Below are 22,446 nucleotides of genomic sequence, written 5' to 3'. Positions count from 1 at the left end.
CACTCTCAGTGGAGCCCCAACACTAACCCCCTAAGGGAAGCAAACACATTTCCCAGTACCCTCATCATAGGGGAAGATAACTGTTGGTTGCTTATCTGGTGTCAGGATCTGCCACATAACGCAAACACTTAAGTCATTATGCCACAGGTACCAGTACAACTCCATGATAGTCCGTGCAGGTGTAAATGACCAGAGATGTAGCTCCCTGGACTAGATAAACAGACATACAGAGGGTTCAGACTGCGTGTCTCAGGCTGGTATAAGTCTAACACTCAGCAGCATATTACCATCACCAAGGAAAATGCCACAATATGAGCAAAAAGTTATGATTTCAACAATTGGCCGTTTTTCCTGGTGTCATTCTAAGGGGATCCAATATTTGTTTGCTTAGGAGCACAGTTAACAGACCATGTTGCTTTGCCGAAGATGGTCTGCACCTTTCCCCTCTAGGCTTTTGATTACTGTTTAAAACCTTCTCCGCCCCATGGTGCCTTTTTAGTCAATGCAAAATTGACAAATCAACCGACATTGCAAAATCAACTCATTTGAACCTCAAGGTGCTACTGTTCAATGCCAGGAGCCTAAATAAAACACTCCCCCAAGCCCTCCTTACACTTAAGGATATAGACATCTGTGCAGTTACCGAGACATGATTTGAAGCTGCAGAGAGTACTCTGGCAATGCAAGGTTTTAGTGTCTTCCACACTTAGACCAGCAGCTGCACAGACAAGGGCTAAGGGTGGAGGTGTCTCAATATACATCAATAACAAGAATAAGTCTAGGGTGGTCAAACAGAATCATGCGCTGGAGTTACTCCACATGCAGATCACCGTAGACAAAATCTTATACCATATCCTAGCCAACTATAGGTCACCCTCCATGTCCCAAGAAGCTCATAATGTGTACTTGGGCCTACTGGAGACACTTACCATCCAACTTAACATCCTACACATGGAAGACTTTAATCACCACTCTACAGACTGGTAATCCTACACGGCCTCAACTACAGGCACAGAGATTCCTGTATGTCCAACCATAAAGCTGTCTCCTTTGAAATCAAAATCAGCTCTGTAATCCCATTAAAACGGGTAACAATTAGAAACTATTCCAAGGCAAATTACCTTTTAGTAAGTGATGGTTTGTTAAAATTCAATGCCCCTCCAAACCCCAAGAAAGCAGCAGCCCAAGCTGAAGTGCTCTTACAAACTCTGTACAACCAATAGAAGCTGCTGTACCTACCAGAAGTAAGCTCAGGACTAGCCCTAGAAACAAACCGCCCCCGTGGCATCCCAAACTAAATTGAATATAGATCAAAAAAAAAACTTATGGCAAAAGTCAGGAAGGATAATTCCCAAAAAGATAAAAACTCTCTCATCAAACTAAAGAAGCAACTAAGAATGCCAATTAGGTCAAGCAAAGCCAAATTTGAGTTTAAGATAGTCTCCCATGTGAAAGAAAACTATAAGACTAGTGTGGTCCCCTTTAAGGCCCCCGAGCCAGCGGAAAACAGTACTCAAGCCGCTGAATCACTTACAAATGCCTTCTACCAGCACCTGCAGGACTGCATGGATAAGGCAATCCCAAGCAAAACAAAGACTCTTTGTACCAAAGGCAAGCGTCCAGTCTGGTGGACCCCAGCCATAAACAAACTCTACAACAAAAGGAGGAAGCAACTACAAGATAGAGCAAAATCCTTAAAAGGTAAGACACCCTTGATCACTATAAGTAAAAAACTAAGAGCTCTCATAAAATCATCCAAAGCAAATTTTGAGAGAAAAATAGCTAAAGACTCAAAAGACAATCATAAGGCCTTCTTTAGCTATGTTAGAAACCTGGGAGGAACCTCCCAGATATGCTCAGAACTAGTTCAAAATGATGTGAAGATTACTGATCCTACAGACATTGCCAACATACTGGCTGACAGGTTCAGTGCAAACTTCTCCCCTCCCCAAAAGGAGAGATATCTATACCAGCGATTGCAGCCCCCAAACATCTCCAACGCCCAAGTGAGAACTGCTCTCTCCAAAGCAAAACACAGCATCCATGGGACCTGATGGTGTCCCCGGCTGTGTGCTCCACGAACTCAATGAGGAATTAAACCCACAGCTAGGACAGCTGTTTAATCATAGTCTTACCTCTGGATACGTTGCCAGGAGTGGCGCACTGCAACTGTGGTCCCACTTCACAAAGGCGGTGCCTCCACCGACCCTGGAAATTACCGCCCATTAGCTTGACAAGCCTTATCTGCAAAGCCATGGAGAGGATCATAATGGACCTCATAAATAAAGACATAGGAATTTGCAGACTTTGGATCCATCCCAGTTTGGCTTTGTCAAAGGCAGATCATGCCTTCTAAACTTGGTTGACTTTTTGAAACAGTCACCAAAGCCATTGATGAGGAAAGGCAGTCCATACAGCCTACCTCGATCTGGCGAAGGCCTTCGATACAATACCCCACTCGGGTATCATTGAAAAACTCATCAGCTTAAATGTTAACCCATACATCACAAGATGGGTTGCAAACTGGCTGAGTGACAGAACCCACAGGGTCAGAGTTGCTGGCGCCATGTCAGACTCAAAGCCTGTCACAAGTGGTGTACCACAGGGCTCAGTCCTGGGCCCACTCTTGTTTGGCATCTACTTTTCCAAGTACAAGCAAACACAGGAGGGTTATGGCTGACAAAGTTTGCAGATGACTGCAAACTGGGCCATAGTAGAAAACACATCTGACACAGATATCCTTCAGAAGGGTCTCACAGAAACGGATAACTGGTGCCAGAGCCATGGCCTAAAGTTAAATGCCAAAAATGCATAGTCATACCCTTCGAAAAACAAGGTTACCCTATCTACCAAATAGGTGGCAATCCACTGAGCATAGAAGAAGTTATCAGGGACCTGGGGACCCAGGTTGATAGTAGTCTGTCATTCGACACCCATGTAGCTAAAGTAGTTAGGAAGACCTTCTACATTGCCCACCTTATCATGAAGGGATTCTCATCTAGATCAAGGGAGGTCATAGTCTCCCTATACTCATCACTCATCAGACCAATGATTGAGTACAATGCCCCATTCGGAATGTATCTGACCCGACACTTGCAGCAGCTGGAGAGGCCACAAAAGTTCCTCACCAAAAGGATAAAGGGTCTCAAACATCTGTCCTATGCTGCCCGACTGAAAGAACTCCAGCTCTATTCAGTCGTCAGAGGTGACCTTTGCCTAACATACAAGGCCATGTCAAACCCAGATTTGATGAATATGCTTCACCTCAAAAATCTAGATCCGTCAGAGCCACAAGGGCGGAGACTTAAACCTCGACACGGCTATTAATAGGGCTGGAGGGATAGATTCATCACCCAAAGACTCCCTATGCTGTGGAATAAAATCCCGGTATATGTGAGGCAGAGCACCTCGCTGGCCTTGTTCAAGAGAAATCTTGACCAATGGATGGGAGATCGCAGATATACCCCAGGGATTACCTCAGTGTCACTGCTCAACAGAGGCACAGCAAAATAATGGGTATAGTTCCCCATACTAAAGGGGTGGCGTAAGCCACAAAACTATGGGCTAGGCTTGTAAATGCCCTCGGGCAGATAGCCTAGTATGAACCTATGAACCTATGAACCTATAAGGCCTTCTACAGCTATGTCAGAAACCTCAAGGGCAGTACACAGCAATATGATGAACTGGTGGTTAATGGTGCCAAATTATCTGAGCCTGGCAGTATAGCAAAACCTGCTAACAGCCAAATTTAGTTCCAGCTTTAACCCCTTCTCACTCCAACCACCCCCCAAAAACACACTCAAATGTAACATCTTCAGCTATAACTATGCAGCAGGTACTGGCTGCATTCACTAAATTATTTAGCCTGATAAGTCTCAGTCCTAATGACAGTATTTCAGACAAAAGCGCTTACTCAATTTTGTCTTAACTCATTAAATATTTTTATTGTGATCATTTTTGTCTCCTCAAGTGTTTCTGGAAATGTTTTTATTTTGTTTCAACTTTGATAGCAGCTTTTTATTCTTTACGGATATTCTTGACACAATCTTTAACATGAGGAGTTTTAGATCTGTTGTATGACTTAAGGAGTTCCTGGTCCGAAACCACTGGGGGTCTGTCCAGTTGCTTAACATGTCTAGAAAGGTACATCCCCAAAGGGTTTACTGTACTTGACAGGTGGTCTAATTAACCTATTACACTCGAGTGACGTTTCCAGGTGCATCTGCAGCTAATTCCTACTGATGCCTCTAGACATCAAATATTGCTTGTTCATATTTGCATCAATAATTCCAAAAACATGCTATGTACAAGATTTTAAATGATTTCATCTTAAAGCGTAGACAATGGCAAACTCAACTGCATTAATATTTGACCTCTGTCTAGTGCAGGTAAATAGATAAACTTTTTTTTATGATATTAATTTATATAGATATAACTTTCACATTTTTCTACATATCTCAACAACCAAGTAACACACAGAGAACTCCTTAGCCTCATATGAACTATCTCAGCTAGCTGAATAAAATGCTGTGAGTATGTGTGTACCTTGAGTGGTTGCTGAGATATTGTAAGTGGTTTACAAAATATTACAAATGGAATAGTTACTGTGTTTATTGTGACTTATAAAATTCAGTTCAAGACCTAGAACCAAAAGAATACTACTACTACTATAAAAACAGCTTGTGCTGAAGAGTTTGCATGAGCTAGCATCACCACTAAGTAGAGTACCCTTTGCAATCATAGCCTAACCACAGGCTTTGTTCCTGTGAAATGGAGAACAGCTATAGTTATTCCCCTCCACAAAAGGTGGCCAAGCAAGAGACCCAGGGGAATTACAGACCCATAAGCCTAACCAGCCTCATTTGCAAGAACATGGAACGTATCATTATGGACCTCATAAATACAGATATAGGTGACCTCCAAACCCTGGATCCTAAGCAATTCGGCTTTGTAAAGGGCAGATCCTGCCTGTTAAATCTGGTGGATTTCTTTGAAAAAAGTGTAACCAAGGCCATTGATGAGGGCATACCTCGATTTGGCAAAGGCTTTCAACACAATCCCACATTCAAGAATTACTGATAAACTTAGCAAACTGAATGTAAACCCCTTTGCTACAAGATGGGTTCCCAACTGGCTGACAAACCGGGCATACACTATCAAAGTGGGTGACTCTACATCAACCAGCAGACCTGTTACCAGCGGGGTGCAACAAGGGTCAGTGCTGTGCCCCCTATATTTCTCAGAAGTTCGGGTCAAAACTAAAGGGTTGTGGCTAACCAAGTTTGCAGACAACTGCAAACTAGGTGCAATCACTGAATCCCCAAATGATGTCAGTATAATCAAAGACCGTCTCACACAGACCAACGACTGGTGCATTAGTCACAGTCTCAAACTGAATGCAAAGAAATGCATCATCATCATTCCCTTCGGCACAAACAATGTCTCTTTACACTATCAAATCAATAACAATAGCCTAAGTACCCACAAAGTGGTAAGGGACCTGGGATCACAGGTCGACCACAACATTAACTTCAATCACCACTTGTCAACCATTGTATGGACAGCTTTCCACATAGCTCACTTGATTAGTAAAGGCATTGCCTCAAGAGCAAAAGAGGTTATAACCCTCCCCCCATATTCGGCACTTATCCAGCCCATAATGGAGTATAATGCCCCATTCGGTATGTACCATTCTAAGCACCTACAGCAATTAGAGAGACCTCAGAGGTTTCTAACAAAGAAGATCAAGAGCCTCCAGCATATGCCTTACACAGATCGACTAAAATCCCTGTCACTATACTCCAATATCATATAGACTTCTTAGGGGACACTTATGCCTGGCCTACAAAGCAATCAGAGATCCAAACCTAATGGACTTACTGCATATCCGTAAATCAAATAGGTATAGGGCTACCCATTTCAGGGACTTAAATATGATCTGCAACTTAAATAGGACATTCTGGAGGGACAGATTTATCTTCCAGCGACTGCCACGTCTTTCATGTGAAACAGAGCACCTCTATGACACTGTTCAACAGGAACCTGGATGAGTGGATGGGGCACCGTAAATTCTTACTGGGGATAGCGGCCACAACCCTCCTGGACATGGGCAGTCATCACTAAATGCAGTCTTTGATATTGACTAGTAGCTCTATGGTATTACATTGGGCTGAAACCGCTAAGCTTAAAATGACCTCCGGGTCAATAGTCTAGTAATCTCCTACGATCCTATGCCATTTACACTTCTTTTACAGCCCTATGGTTCCAGAGATCTGAACATTTGTTTGAGATGTGAGGACAAACTGATTCTGTCAAAAGGCTTAGGCTCTGCCTATTGGAAGTTACAGTGCAAACTTCCTATGCTCCATTGGAGTGAATGAGTTAAGGTTGTATTAAGAGGGATAATGACGTCTTTTGACCTGGATGATATGCCTTCATATATTAGTTATGCTCAATACAAGGACATTTTCACTACTACTCCCATGTGGTGGTCAAAGAAGACGGAATTATCAGCAAAAGTTCCAAGATCTCCAATATCATTACAGTGTCAGTGGCTGAACTGGTAGCACACACACCTTTGGTGCAAGAAGATCAGTAGGGTGTGGGTTCTATTCTTGAGTTACGTGCTTAAGATCATTTTTTTTTCAATACTGACAGAGTGCAGGATAAGGGGGTTTTACACTCCTGAGTGTGACATTCTTCGGATATGTGCTTTGTACAGACATTCTGAACGATATACGAATTTTAAAAAATTATTTTTAGTGTGTTGGATTTTGCACGCAGTCACGTTAGGGGTGGCAGCAGAGAAGATTTAAGAATGCTCTCAACTGAATATAATTCACAAACTGTTTTAAATGCAACACGTCATTGTGGTTTGAATAAATCAATGAATTTCAAATACTTTTTAAAGATTGAGAGGTTTTGAATGTTAGTCATGTGATAACCTATCATTTTTTTATGTGGGTATTCAATGAGATATCTGCTTAATCCTTTAGTCTGATGAAGTCTCAGTCCTAGTGACCATATTTGAGACAAAAAAGTGCTTGCTCAAATTTGGCTTAATTCGTTAAATATTTTTATTGTGATATTTTTTTCCTCAAGTCTTTCTGGTAATGTTTTTACTTTGTTTCAACTCTGAAAGTAGCCTTTAATTCTTTATGGATATTCTTGACACAATCTTTAACTTCAGGAGTTTTAGATCTGTTGTATGATTTAAGGAGTTTTGTCGTTGTTAGAGAATTTATTTAAGTTTGGGGACCACAAGGGTGGCTTGTTCTTAAACTTCTAATTATATTTGGCTCTAATAGTGCTGACCAGGTCAAGGAATGCATCTAGGTGGGAACAGAATTCCTTTGTATAAATAGTAGCAGTGGCAGTGTCAGGTCTGGTGAAATTACATGTGAATTTGAATAGATCAGAGAGCATGCTTTTAAACACCTTTATTAAATTAAGACACAAGCACACGTATATTAATAGAAAAGAAACCATATTCACGTCATACACTATACATGAATAATTGTTAAAAGGAAAGAAAACATGTATTCCCCACAACATTAAATTGCGCAATGCTGCCTTTCATTAAACTTCATTCATAATCCTAATTATTATTATCAATGTATTGTTCCACCAAATTCCATTCATTTATATGAAATTTGCCTCTTCCTTTTTCCAAACATATAGTTATTTTACTTTCTTTAAAATAGTCATTACTTTAATTACAGTTGGTTTACATTTTTATTCCCATCTTCTAATAATTTTTTTATCTCTATTAAATTTTATGTTCTGAAAAGACATGAAACAGTCTCAAAACATTCCACACTAAAATGTCTTTTCTGGATATATTACATACAAAAACAATATCAGCTGTAAACAAAGACAACTCTTCTTTATTACCATTAATGTTACATCCTTGAACGTCAGTCTCTTACTGTTATTTGTTTAATATTTAGAGCCAATGGCAAAAATTTCCTCTTTTTAAACACAGCTTATCTGAGAGGAACCCTCAGACCTTAATTCTTGCCTCAGACCTTTCATAGATCCTCTTAATGATCCCTATGATTCTCAGGGAATGCAAATCCTTCCATTGCCCAACTCATAAAATACCAACTAACTCTACATATTCCTAGGTTCTTACCAAGCTTATGGCCACGAAAGACCATCAAGAAGCGCAGCCACATCACCAAGTAATGCTTTTGCTGCATCAAGACCCACCCACAATAGTGATACTTTCTTACATTCTACTTCTTTCTGGATCATCTTTGCTCTATTAATGTTGTTAAAGGTTTGCCTCCCCTCCAAAAAAAACTATACTGTTCCATGAATTTCAACAACACCTTTGTTACTCTTAGCTAGTACAGACAAACACTTGCATATCAATTCTGAACCATGATTATGTTCTATATGAACCTGGGTCTAAAGCAGGGTTGTCAAATTCATTTACCCTAGCAGGCCGCATTTCAGAGTATACAGTACATGGGCCAGGTAATTATCAGATCGAGACCACTTATTACACGAGTAATGTAATAATAATAATAATTATGATGATGATCATAAAGAAAGGTAAATTTAGCCAAGAAAACCAAGCTATTTACCTTAATTCCTGGTACTACTACTCCTAGAAACTTGGCACCTCAGAAAAAAGATGTTCACAGATGTTGGTACTGCCGAACATTGACAATCATCGAGGTCAAACATTTAAATTTGGTGATAATGGTGGCCCAACATACTGGTAAAATGTACCAATATCAACACTTGAAAACTTATCTTTCATCTCTGAATTACACTGGAGCTCAGTTAGTTCTAACTGAAACCGTTCTGGTACCTCATCAGCACTAACAGAGAAAGGATTGCGGAAAATAGAAAAATTATATTCAGGGGTTTTTAAAGCCTGCAAATCTTTCTCCGAACTCACTCACTAACTTGGAAATCTTGGTGCAGTAATTCTTGGTGTTGATATCACCATGAAACTAAGGTGCTTCTTGCAGGAACTTCAGAGTTGGAAAGTGCGCAGTATTTCTTCCTGCTAGTTGGCATTCAAAAGATTTAAGCTTCAACTCAAAGGCATGAACAGAGTCATAAATCCGTCACCATTTATTGCGACCTTGCAGCCTTGAATTCAGGTAATGTAAGTGTTCTGTTATATCAACCATGGAAGCTAGATCTTGAACCATTCACTTCCTGCACACCCCTTCCTTTCGCATGCATAAACCTCTGTATTTCACTTCTTAATTCATAAAAGTGCTTCAGCACAACTCTTAGGCTTAACCAACGAACGTCAGTGTGATATGGCAGACTAAGTGTGAATTTCCTCCAATAAGCTGTTCAATAGTCTCTGGTTCAGACCTCGTGCATGTATGAAGTTCACTGCCTTAACATCCATGACATGATCTATCTTTAATGTTTTACTATAAAGCACTTCTCTGTGAATTATGCAATGGACACCGTTAATTTGACGGTCAGAGTTCATAGCTAGTAGTTTTTCCTTTAACTTTGTTGCCATGCCAGCTTTTCTACCAACCATTTCAGGTGCATTATCTGTAGCCAGACGCACAGCTTTTGTCCAGTCTACATCTATTTTATCTAGGCACCTACCAAACTCACAAATATATCATCCCCCATTGTTTTCCCCTTCATTAGTACCAGTTCCACAAATTCTTCAGTTAGCTGCATATTGTCATCTACATCACATATATAAACTGCAGGTTGTGCGGTGTCACTTGCATCTGTACTTTCATCAATTGCTACAGAAAATGCGACAAATTTAGCAACATTTTCTTTGAGTTGACCGTTACGATTTTCTGATAATTCATTAATTCTATCTGCAACCGTATTTCTTGAAAGCCTTATGTTTGCAAATGCTTGATGTTTTTCAGGGCAAATATCTTCCATACATACATTTCTTTGTAAAATCCCCCTTTGAAAAAGGCTCCGATAACACAGCTATTTCTTGTGCAATCCTATAACTTGCCCGAACTACAGCATCACTGGCTTGATCAACACATTTAAACAGTAACGGTTGGTTTTTGAGTGACTGTTCTAACTCCTTAACTTTTTCTTCATGCACCTTTCCACTATATTTATTATACTTCAAAACGTGAATACTTAGGTAATGCCTGCAAGTGTTGTAATCCTACGACACAGCTAGGTTTTGCTTACAAATTAAACAAGCTGGTTTTCCATTCACTTCAGCAAAACAGTACAAGGTTTTCCACTTTTCCTGCACCACATGATGCTCTTCATTAACTTTTCTTTTCTTTGAAAATATGATTAAGGGATTCAAAGTATTTTTATATATATTCAATCTAACACTCCAACTGACAAAGCAAGACTACTCAAAGACCGACTGCTCCATGACAGCTACTCAAAACAATAAGCAAAACCTGCTGCAATGCAATCAAAAGCACAGGACTGGCCACTACAGTGACTACAAGTACACACTTATTTTTTTAAAACAAGCCTACATTTAAATTTGTGGGCTGTCTTCCAACTATCCCACACCAGTGAGTTTGGGGGACACTGATTTACTACGTTCACTGCCTGTCATGGGCCTTTTGCCCCCCCCCCCAAAACAGGATTGACTGCAACTCTCAATGATTTGTGAGAAAACTACACATTTTATGAAGAACAGACCAAAATATGAGGCAAACATCTGGACATTCTGTGACATTCCAGACAGGTAAGAGGTACGTTTGGGATAGGGACAGCAATGAAGAGATTGCGTTATGTATGAAAACAAAAGTGAATATGTGTGAGAGATTGGAGAGAGAGTGAAGTCATGTATGAAAGCTGAAGAAACTGTGTGGGTGAGTGATCGGAGTGAGTAAGTGAATGCATGTATTCATAGACTGATTCATACACAGATGGCTTTAAACATTGACAGGATGAGAGTGAGAGGAGTTGTGGTTTCGTGGAAGGTTGCTCTGTTGGTGGCCTTGCTGTGTACGGGAGGGCAGGCTGACTATCTGGGACTGTAACAGTGGGTGTGCTGCGGCATGTGGGAGTGTGGTGGGTCGCATGCGGCCTAGGTGTTTGACTTTCCTGGTCTAAAGTGTCTTTACCTTGTTTGGGTAATACAGCCACCAGTTTTTTTTTCTTTTTCCAATATGCTGGTAGTCCCCCATTTTAAAATATTGTTAAAACAATAACCTTCCAAATCTTTATCACTTTCTTCACTCCTAACTTCAACAGGAATACTGCCTTTTCCTTAAGGCTTCCGTGATGATCAATTATACATCACAATTTTTATCTCACCTCTTCCCATTAACTGTTCAACATCGTCTTCCTCTAGCCTTGGCATAATTAAGTCTTCCACAAAAATTTCCATTTGTGCCTTTTCTTGGTTTCCATAGTCTACTGCTTTATAAAAATACCTCTATAGGATCTTTTTTTTTTTTTTTTTTTAAACACAGGCTCCCTAAGTTTAGTGAAAACGCTTGCATAGGCTCCAGGTTTAGTGACAACTCTTTCTATTTTCTGTTGTCCAAGTTGTTCTGCATTCTGCTACACATTTTTGGGCTGTGGAATTAACAATACTTGCTTAATAACCTTTCTAAACTCAACCATACCATCCAAATCTTCCTTGATTTTCCCTTTAAGCACTCTGCAGTTGCTCCTCTACTTGCTCTGTCAGATTTCCCTTATTCTGCAGTACTTTACCAACTTCAAAAAAATAGTCTCTTTCTTATTTCTGCCCTATTTTTATTTCATCCCAGTCAGTAGATATCCCATCTGAAGACATTTCTGTCTTTCCTTATAACTCTCAAATAATTACCACTTCTTCTTTCGGCTTTTCCCAATTAGGGGTCGCCACAGCGGATCACCTGTCCGCTCATGATTGGCAGTGGAGTTTTATGGTGTCGAGTTGCCAGCTCGGCACCCAACCTTCCACTAAAGGCACACACTCACACCTAGGGCCAATTTGGAGTGTCCAATCCACCTACAGCATGTCTTTGGGATGTGGGAGGAAACCCACGCGACCACAGGGAGGACATGCAGACTCCACACAGAAGGCACCCCAGCCGAGGATCGAACCGGAGAACCTCTTACTGTGAGGCGACAGTGCTAACCACTGCACCACCATGGCCACCTCTCAAATAATTACCACTACCTTTCCTTAAATGCATTCTTTTTAACAAACCGGAAATCTCCAGTGTCTCATTTTACTTCAGTACCCTGCATCTTCATCTTATCCTTTTTTGATGCATGATCTGAATTGTTACTGGATGTATGACAAAACTTTCAATTAAATACACGTGTTGTGAAATATAAATTCCATCCGGTCTAGCCCAGTTATTGTACCTTGCAGAATTTCCTACTACTGAATTTACAGCTTCCATACAAAATATTTCTTTATTTTATTTTGCTTTTTAAATTTATTTTAATTTCACTCTTCTGTACTGGGTTTAGTCAAAAAATACAACTTTTCAGCACAGGCCCAAGAAGAAAAGCTTCAACATGTTATAAACATTTTTAGGCAGACATTCGATAATATACATGAACAGACATTAAGTAAAATACATTAACAATTACAGATTTCATTTGCTAATTAGATTATATTCATACTAAATAAAGGCAACTATTACAATACAAAAGATACTTATGCATCAGTAGATGTTTAACATTGAGCATTTGAAGAAGTGTACTAGTGGGTTTGTCAAATACACACTAGATCATGTGACTAGTGCTTAGAAATTCAAAGAAATGGAGGTGAGGGAAGGGAACTAGGTAAGGCAGAAAATGTTAATATTGCAGACAGAGATGGGTATAAAGCAGGTTTACAATTAATTATACATATGGTTATCATAAGATTTATATTAGAAGTACAGAGAGGTGGGGGTGAGCAGTATCACCAAACTTGTGTATATGGCTGGCAGATTCTAGTAAAGCTATTTGCTTATTGGTGAAGACTGGCTGTGGGGCATAAATTCTGAATGAAGAGAAATGGTTTGACAATATGATAAATTGAAGATATTAGTGGCATTTATCCTGGAGATATACAGGATCAGATCCATTGATCTGACAGGTAAAATTTTAGTTGCGTTTTAAATGTTCTAAATATTGCCAACCACTCCAGATTCAAATATCTACTTTTAAGAACACCTTAACAATAACTGGATGTGTTCCTATACCAAACCAGGCTGAAATATATTCCTAGACCAAAAACCAGCACACTGTGCCTCTCTATGTGCTAACTAATCCACATTTCAATTTATATAACTATACTTCCTTGCTTTACTCAAGTCTTTTGTATTCCCTTTTTCTCTATAACTATTTCAAGTGATTCATATTTAACTGCACCTTGACTTGTCCATCATAACAAGCTTTCAAAATTATTTTCTACCAAATGTGAACTGCACTGTGAATATTCAGCTCATATTCAAAGATATCTTTTAATTGTTAAACATTATCTTTGCTTAAAATGCTGTAATTTGATATGGATGTTATGTATAAATGCAGATTTCTGAATTTTATGTAAAAAAATAATTTCCGAATTTTTTTTCTCTGGAGATTTTCTCCCCGGGCCTCCACTGAAAATGGTCACTGGCCCAGTTGGACATACACCGTAAACACAAGTAAATTACAGTATAAAGCTTTTATATTTTTCTACTAAAAAAGTACTTGTTTGCTTTAACATCCAAGATATACAGCAGTTACTGATAAGACTTCATCACCTCACATTCAAAACACCAGTCTGCACACCATACAAAACTGCCTTATACAATTTCCATAATGGAGTTTTATCACTGTTTTACCAACAGGTTAATTCATCAGTTTCTTCAGTGTCCATCTAATTATTAATGGCAAAGTTGGGTATACACTTTACTGTTCATCCATAAGTTTAACAAAGTCAACAAAATTCCAGTCTTTCTCAATCACTTTCGTACAATGCCAAATTTCATATGTTGATTACCATATCCAATGGGATTGGTGCTTTATACTCTCCCATTTATTCTTGAATTTCAGTGTTGCTGGTCTCCTTCCTGATTATCCATCTCCCATCACCAATCTCAGATTCAAGTCTAAGATACTCATGGTTCTTTCTACTTAACCCCTGTGCTTTTATTCTCTTCTCCCTCTCTCTCATGCAGTTTCCTTTGGAACAGTGAAAAAAGGTTTAACTAGCAAAATCTATGGGCTTTGCCGTCAGAAGAATGAGAATCCCTTTCTACATGTGGGCTACCTGTTTGTTGGATAAATGTATTTCCTCCTTAGCCTGTTCTGCATCAGAAATGTCTGTTAGTTTAGAAAAAAATATTTTTATGACAGCTAGATACATCAGTTTGAATCTCACACTTGCCTCTCAATATTATCTGACTGCTTGGATAAACTTGCTTCTTTTGCCTGATGTACTGAAAAATCATTTCAAAACATTATGTTGCCAATTTTTAATACTTTTCCTTTCTTCCACAATTTTGTCAGAATCAACCCTTTCTGCTGGTATGATTGCACATTTAATAATACAGGTCTTGGCTGCTTTTTCATGGCCATATTTAAAGCATTCACATGATGTGCCCTTTCAATTAACAAATCCTGCTGTTGAATACCAGTCCAGTTGCTAATTTGTACTTTCACAAAATTAATACAGTCTGTTCCTTCCAGTTTCTCTGGTACAGCAGAAAAACTGCATGCTCTGTGTGTGCTGTCTTCTAACAATTATTTTTTGAAATAACTCTTCTTATAAATCACATTCAGCTGTTTTCTTCATGACAACCTCTGATTTTTGCAGTTTTACCAGTTCATCTGAATGGTCAGTTAAAGCTTCAAGTTTTTCCACCTGTTGTTACTGGCGTGGATATATTCCTTCAGCATTTCACCGATTTTTAACATCTCTAAGTAGATCTGATTTATTTTACCCTCTAAATTACTGGAAGCCATGTCCTATACTAAAGTTGAAACCTGAACTGCTTTTTTTTTTTTTTTTTGAGATGGAGTCTTCCTGAAAGAGTTTTATCTTCTTTTCTAACCTCTTCTCTCAGGTTCTCCAAATGTCTTCTTTGCTGGCATCCAAGCAGTGTAATTACTAGCCCCTGACTGAATTTTACACAGACAAAGTTTCAATAGCCTTTTTCTGTTTGTGTTTTCACAGAGAAATCATATCAGCCTGTTTAGCAGTGTACCACTATCCTTTCTACTCATCACAGGGCTTGAAGAGTTCGGTCCACATTAAATCTTCGAAATTATTTAGGACCAGGTTAAAAATATTATGCAAGACATCTAAGATGCCCATGTTTATTCAGAATGTGCAAGCATCTGGTAGCTTTTTTGTGGTCTATGACTTTATACACTGAAAATGCCTCCAGCAGATTTGACTTGTCTTTCCTCTTTAACATGCTGCTGTTTTTTTAAATCTTTGGTCTTCATATCTCTAGCACAATTTGTACAGATGCCAGCTCAATAACAGGAGAGCCTCTACCAGGGTGAAGGTGGGGCAAAACTTTTTACCATCTTCTGGAATATAAATGATGCAGATTAGGGATATCCTTTGTTCCAAGTTTGGTTTGAACTTTACTTGGAATTACAGGGCCACCAGACGAAGGCTTCAGAGTTTTTAGGATCATGTCTGCTGAGGTACTGAGTGTAAGGTCTCCCAATATTTTGAGGACATTATCTGACTGATCTGACCAGGATTTGTCAAAGATGTGCCCTCTCTTCTGTCAGTTTGTTCTCTTTGGTTATGCGGTGACCCAGTTCAAAACAAGGGCCGTGAAGGTTAAATTCAATCTAATGCCACAAATGAAGAAGTTGGACCTCCCATACTGATAGGGACAGCATCCTTTAAAACAACTGTCAGTAAAGACTGCCTCCACTTTTGAGCAAATGACTGAATTATCCAGTGCAGTAGTACAGAAAATATTGGAGAGGATTTTTGTAAGGTACAAGAAATACTTGCTAGACATTTCTTAAAAGGTGCAGGCCCTGCAAATGTTTATCCTCTGCAATTTTGTATCTGCACAGGCTAGGCATTCGGGTCCAATGGATGGATTGTTGAAAAAGTTAAAAAATTTTGCTGTGACCTTTCTTTGGAGAAGCACGACAGTCTAAATGGCTTGGCACAACCTAGTTCTGCCTACAGCTACAGGTAGCAGTTCCTTATTTCAAATAGCATTTTAAAGCCTTCCAAATTATATTAATATTACTACTGAATGAAGGCTCTTGACACTGGTTCTGACAGTATTGAGCTCAGTAGAGATGGTTTAACCAGCTTGGAATGGCCAAAACAGAGAAAGTTCAGGAAGTTGCTACCATCTACTGTTGAGGACATTAGGAATTCAGCTTGGGTTGGTCAAAACAGAGAAAGCTCAGGAAGCTGCTTCCATCTACTGTTGAGGATATTAAGAAAACAGACTGGGCTTTGAGGCACCAGAGGCTATTGACTCTTTACAGAAATACTGGTGTCCAGTGGGTTTACTCACTGAACAAATGCAATTAAAAAAATGTAAAACATTTGGTGCTACCACGGTGTTGCAGAAGAGGATGAAAGTGGTCTTGGTATATGGTTGAGGAATATCCCTAAGCATTAAAGCAAGCAAGAGTTGGTGCAGAAGGAGAGGCCATTAACTTACAACCTATTTTGCGATATAATCTATAGGCAAACAGTGACATCAGTTAGGTCACAAGTAACTGGTTAGTGTCTTAGTCACAATAAAATTGATTGTGGCTCCGCTTAAGCAAATACCTACATAAGGTATTGCTTCATTTTGCTGGAGATGTAGGGAGAGAACTGGAAAACTGGATGTATGTTTTTTAGGAATTACTTGAAATTAGACTCTTGTCAAGAAGGGATATAAAGGTTTCAGGATGAGATCTAGACCAGTAGGGCTGTTTTAACGGATCTACTTTGTTTCATTGAATCTCATTTCATTGAATTTCACCCCGACCACATCGCTGAAAACACAAATTACTGAAAACTCATTTCACTGAAACTCATTTCAATTAACTGAATTTAGTATATATGGCACTGTGTAGAGTACTGTAAGGCAAGTAAAAGGTATATGCCCTTTTCCCCACTGTAGTGCGATTCTGGAGTTAGCATATATAGTTGGGGGGTGTGGGGTTCACAGCCCCCACCCTGTTTATTTATATTCTATTTTACCAAAACCTTCAAAACAATACATTTTAAACAACAGACATGCTTAATTACACCACCAGTGAATAACACTCTCCAGAAGACAATATGTACTCAAAACTAAGTTGGGGGCTATGCCCCCCCAACTATATATACTAACTCCAGGATCGCACTACTGTGGGGAAAAGGGCATATACCTTTTACTTGTCTTACAGTACTCTACACAGTGCCATATATACTAACTGCAGTTCAGTGAAATGAGTTTTCTGTAATTCGAGTTTTCAGCGAAGTAGTCGGGGTGAAATGAAATTCCGTGAAGTGACATTCAAAGAAACAAAGTAGACCAGTTTTAACACTTACTGCAGTCCTGATAGGAGCATGGGAAATGTCAGAAAGCACAAGTAAGATGACACTTCTGTTGAAACTTATTTGAAACCAACAAAAATGACAATTAAGATGTAGACGATTCTCATGATTAATGATCTACTGAAGATAATGAGAGAGGTCTGTCAAATAGAAATGTTACTAAATAAGTCAAGAGATCAAGCAAGAATGTGTAGTAAACGGATGTCTCGGTTGGTAATGTTCTAGCTTGAGGAGGAATTTTACACTGGAGAGTGTATATTTTCCTGAACTGAGGCTGCTCATACATTTTTTGTATACCCACAACTTCAGTCTTGCTGATCAAGGACAGAAGTAGTGCTGGGAGTTAGGCTGTGGAATTCTGAAGTCTTTGTAGCATGTGGACTAGTCTTTTTTTATATACAGATGGCTTCACAGTCTCAGTACACCACATTATACCATGTTTTATGAATATACCAGTGAAATTTTTTATTTAATAATTGATATAATTTATTTTGTAATACAATTATTTATAATTGCTTATAATAAGCTACAGCTTCCAGAAACCAACTTTATTCAAAAGATATCTCACCTATTTTTGGTGGATGACTTAAAACTGTACAAGTTCACCACATTAGGAAATGGAATAACAACTACAGATGGTTAAAACTTTCTCAGATAATACAAGAATTACCTTTTTTTTTTCTTTTTTTTTTGTTAGAATGATGCTTGGTCTTAATAAATGTACATTAGCAACATTTAAAAAAGGAAAGCTCTAGCACCTAGAAAACTTCTATCTGGGCATGAATGTGATATAACAGAACTTGAACAGGAGGGAATGTACATACCTCTCAACCTCTTAGAAGTTGGGGACAAAGGACCAAAAATAGGGACAATTTTTAAATATGGCCAAACTTAGAAAGTTGATAGAATAACAGGCTTTGCATTAGCATGAATCTTCTGAAGGGTATGAAATCTGAAATTCAAATGTATGGCATTATTTTCGGACTTCAGTTCTCAATGATTTGCCAATAATTTGCCATAAAATCAAAATTTTATGAGGAATAGACTAAAAATGAGGCAAAAATCTGGACATTCTGTGAAAATCTGGATAGTTAAGAGCTATGGTATCAATACTTGGGAACAGATACAGGGCAGGCAACAAAATATGAACAAATGAAAAAAGCTTGGTAAGGAATACTTCAGAAGACTAAAAATAATATCCAAAACTGCTATGACATCTAGGAATAAAGTTCAAGATATAAACCAATTTGCTCTTCCTGTTCTAACACACAGTTTTAGGGTATTTCATTGCCCCCAAAAAGTACGGAATCAATTGAACACAAGGAAAAAAAAGTTTCATGCTTATTAAATGATATAGAAAACTCAGTGTAAACCAAGATTATATATTCCTCACTCTGAAGGAAGTATGGACTTCCATGAAATAAGCTGCATGTACAGATCTGCAGTCATGGGAATGCATACATATCTGCTGACCTTAAGATCCAAATACAGTAAAAGTTTTTAAAAAATTAAGAGAAGTACAACGGAAGCATTTCAGTATAAATGTGGGAATGGACATCAAACCAGAAGTAAATAAAAATCAGACAATTGAATGTACAAAAGAAAGGATATAAGGAAAAGGATCAGATGACAAGAAAGAAAAGTAAAATATAAAAATCTAGTGTCAGATACAGATACCTTGTGGAATACACTCATGTTGACCAAGATTTAATACAGGAATTAAGGAGAGATGAACTGAAAAGAAAAGATGAAAGGCTAATCATCGCAGCCCAGATTAATAGATTATGGACTTTGTAAACCAATGTGTACAATGAAAATGTTGGGGAAACAGACAAAAACAGGTGGTTTAAAACAGAACTGGAATCATCTGCATATCTTGTTGCTGGACAGGATACACTCATGGCAGACAGCCTGTACACAAAGGAACAATAAATGTGCCAAGACTGCTGCACTGGGATTGTGCAATCACTACAATACAGAAGTAGCTAAGAAGTACTGGAAACATGAACCACAAAACATTATAGCGAATGAAGTTTATATCACATGGAATCACCCATTACCAACAGTTCAAAAATAGAGAAGGGAAAACCATACACAGTAGCCTCTGAAAAAAACAAAAGTAGCATTGATAACTGAAATTGCTACACCCAGTGATTACAGTGTCCTGCATACAGAGATAAAAACTCATATAATACCAGGATTTGCAAGCAGAAATGAGAGCAACGAGGAAGAAAGATACCCAGACAGTTCCAACAGTAGTAGTACGAGTAAGAAGTCTAATGCAAATGAATTTACAGTCATACTTAAATATGCTACCAATATATCTAAGCCCATATGAATTACAGAAAGAAGCAATTCTGGGCTCATTGCAGGTGCCGAGAACACCACCTTTAGCTCATATCACTGAAACAACACTAGTTTCATGAACTCTAATCATGTCGTGCCACTAATGGACCCCATTCCTATGTCACAGTATTAGAAACCAAAACAACTGGAAAAATTAAAAAGCGAGAAAAAATTAGAGTGTATTATGTACTGAAAGTCTAAATCATAAATTACCAAAACTTGCAAGGAAAATGACAGCAGTGTAGAATAAAGGCACCCAGACAGTTCCAAAAGTAGCAAAAGCAATGAGACTAATAAAAAAGCATATACATTGTATTTAAAGACGGTATCAGTACATACAAACCAGTGTTACAACATAAGGAGGCAATTCTGGGCATATTGTAGATGTTAAGAAGAGCACTCCTGTCTAACATCAAAGACTGAAGTAATACTAATTTCTTGAATTCCCTGACTTGGGAATGGGTCCATTCCTGGCTCAGTATTAGAAACTCAAAACATCTGGTGAAATAAAAATCAAAGAAACAAATATATCACACAGTTTGGAAACAAGCAAGAATTAATAAGATTTAGTAGTAATTTATGACCCACGACCCAGACAGTCCTTCACAAAACTGCCATCTATCCTCAAAGCAACTGCTCCCACCTTTCTCCCTTTACTTCACTAATCCCAAGTATTACTGAGTCTTATCTGACTCGCTCTGTACCACTGCCCCAAACAATCCATGTGTCAGAGTTCTGCACATTCTTTATGAGAAAGTACTTCCCCAAGTCAATTCACCTTGACAGATACGATCCATATCTTCTTTTCTCTCCCGTTTATTTCCATATCCCTAATGCCTCATGACACTGCAATATATCCTCATCAAATTTTGCCTTTCTTATAATTAATGTATGTTCTCTAACTCTGAAATGAACAGCAAATGCAAAGATGCACTTTCACTCATACTAAATCAATTTAAAAGTTGCAAAATGTAATCATATTCTAAAAGGAAAGCGAATTAAGTTTAAAAATTCTGAAAAGTAATTGTTTATCAAAACAAAATAAAAAGCATTACTTATGAAGTCAACCATCCTCACATTTTATGAGACCATAAACTGTACAGTCCAAGCATTAGCCTAAGCTGCTGGGAAAATCCTGTGCAGTATTACCATTCTGAAAAAATAGTAACTTATGCAAAGTTACGTCATACCTCAGCTGACAGCAATGCCTAAGGAAGTTACTCACACTTGTGCTGAAAATGTAAGCACTATCATATTACACATATCAATGTGACTCGCAACATATTTAAACACACTTCACATTAATACCAGTTTAAAAAACACACTGTACTCATTAATGCAATTCAATCTGTTTAAACGCATCCTGTATTATTATTATTATTACTATTATTAGCAACTTGTTGCTTAAGCACGTACAATAACAGTAAATATAGTGCTGGAGCACCAACATTATCCTCTGAAAACGGGGAAAAAAAAGATAAGCTCATTAATAATGTTCTTAGCATGAGATTCAATCTTAACAGTATTTAGGCATGCTTAAAAAGAGCTTGTTAAACACCCCCTAAAGCACGGTTAAGATAGGGTCTTCTCTTACTCATTAGCACGAGACAAGGCTGGCCAGCAAAGAACAGTGGCAAAAGGTAAAACAGCTTTAAAAAGCTGTTAAAATTTAGCTCTGTCACACAGTTTATTTTTCCATACTTTCTGATTATAACAGCTTTTAAAGCCCTTAGTTCTACAGATGGACACTGTTTCTGCCTGTTGTCTGTTTTGAAAGTGCTAAAGTGCTTTATCAATTTTCAAAGCCTCTGAAAGCTAGTAAAACGGTGTATTTTTTTTGTAACTGGTAGTGCATGGAGCAGAAAAAGTTCCAAGTACTACAAAGAATTACAATCGTGTCAGGGATCATAACTCTATTATACGTTTTCAACATGGATGACAAAATTCACTTTTCAAACTTCACCGTCATTGTAACTTTCTAAGTATCATGTCTCAAAAGACATAATTAAATGATTATGATCAGAGACCAGATTATAAGCCTCTATACTGTTCACAACCTACACTTTTGAGTTCTGCACTACCTACACTGCTAAACCCATGACTCAGATTACCAGACAACATTTAAAATGAGTGCCATGAAATAATGACCAAGTGGGATATGGCAGATTAACTAAGTACATTTAATTTGCTACAGCCATGCTTTTACCAAATTAGTTTAAATCTTCAGCTCATGTGCTTTTTGTTCCAGGAATGATGTGCAAGTTTGCCTTCAAGGTTTTGGTGCGCTCTATCAAAATATCTGCATTTAGGCATCTATACATGTTTTCTATACTCAAATCAGAGTGCAAAAAACAGATTATCAAAACAGGAAACTCTGCATCCCTTAAAAAATAGCCTATAAATACAACTGTGAGAAAGAAGGCTGCACCTCCAGCCACCTCCCTCCCCCCAACAAAATACTTTTAGTGTGACTTTAACTAACCCCAAAGCAACAGCAAACAGCTAGAGAAGGCTTAAGCAGGTCTTGGTGCAGTTTCCTTACAGTTACTGGGATCTGAAACTGCTGAAACTACCCAGCTAAAATCTATGTCTGCATTTAACCTGTCAGTGAAAGACATAATAATGCATGCAAATGTAATTCATTAATTAGACTTGTGGAAAGTAATTTT

The 22,446-nt window shown here is 38.3% G+C and overlaps 1 protein-coding gene across 1 annotated transcript in view; it reads right to left on the bottom strand.

Moving 5' to 3' along the window:
- LRWD1 (leucine rich repeats and WD repeat domain containing 1) overlaps nt 1-22,446 on the bottom strand; it is a 721,948-nt gene that overhangs the window by 646,960 nt on the left and 52,542 nt on the right. The window lies entirely within an intron of this gene.

Source organism: Protopterus annectens, chromosome 13.part0 (genome assembly GCF_019279795.1).
Source record: "Protopterus annectens isolate FY-2018-M chromosome 13.part0, PAN1.0, whole genome shotgun sequence".
Classification (NCBI taxonomy): Eukaryota; Metazoa; Chordata; order Ceratodontiformes; family Protopteridae; genus Protopterus; species Protopterus annectens.
Note: the sequence above shows the minus strand (reverse complement) of the source record. Positions and strands in the feature narration are given on the sequence as shown.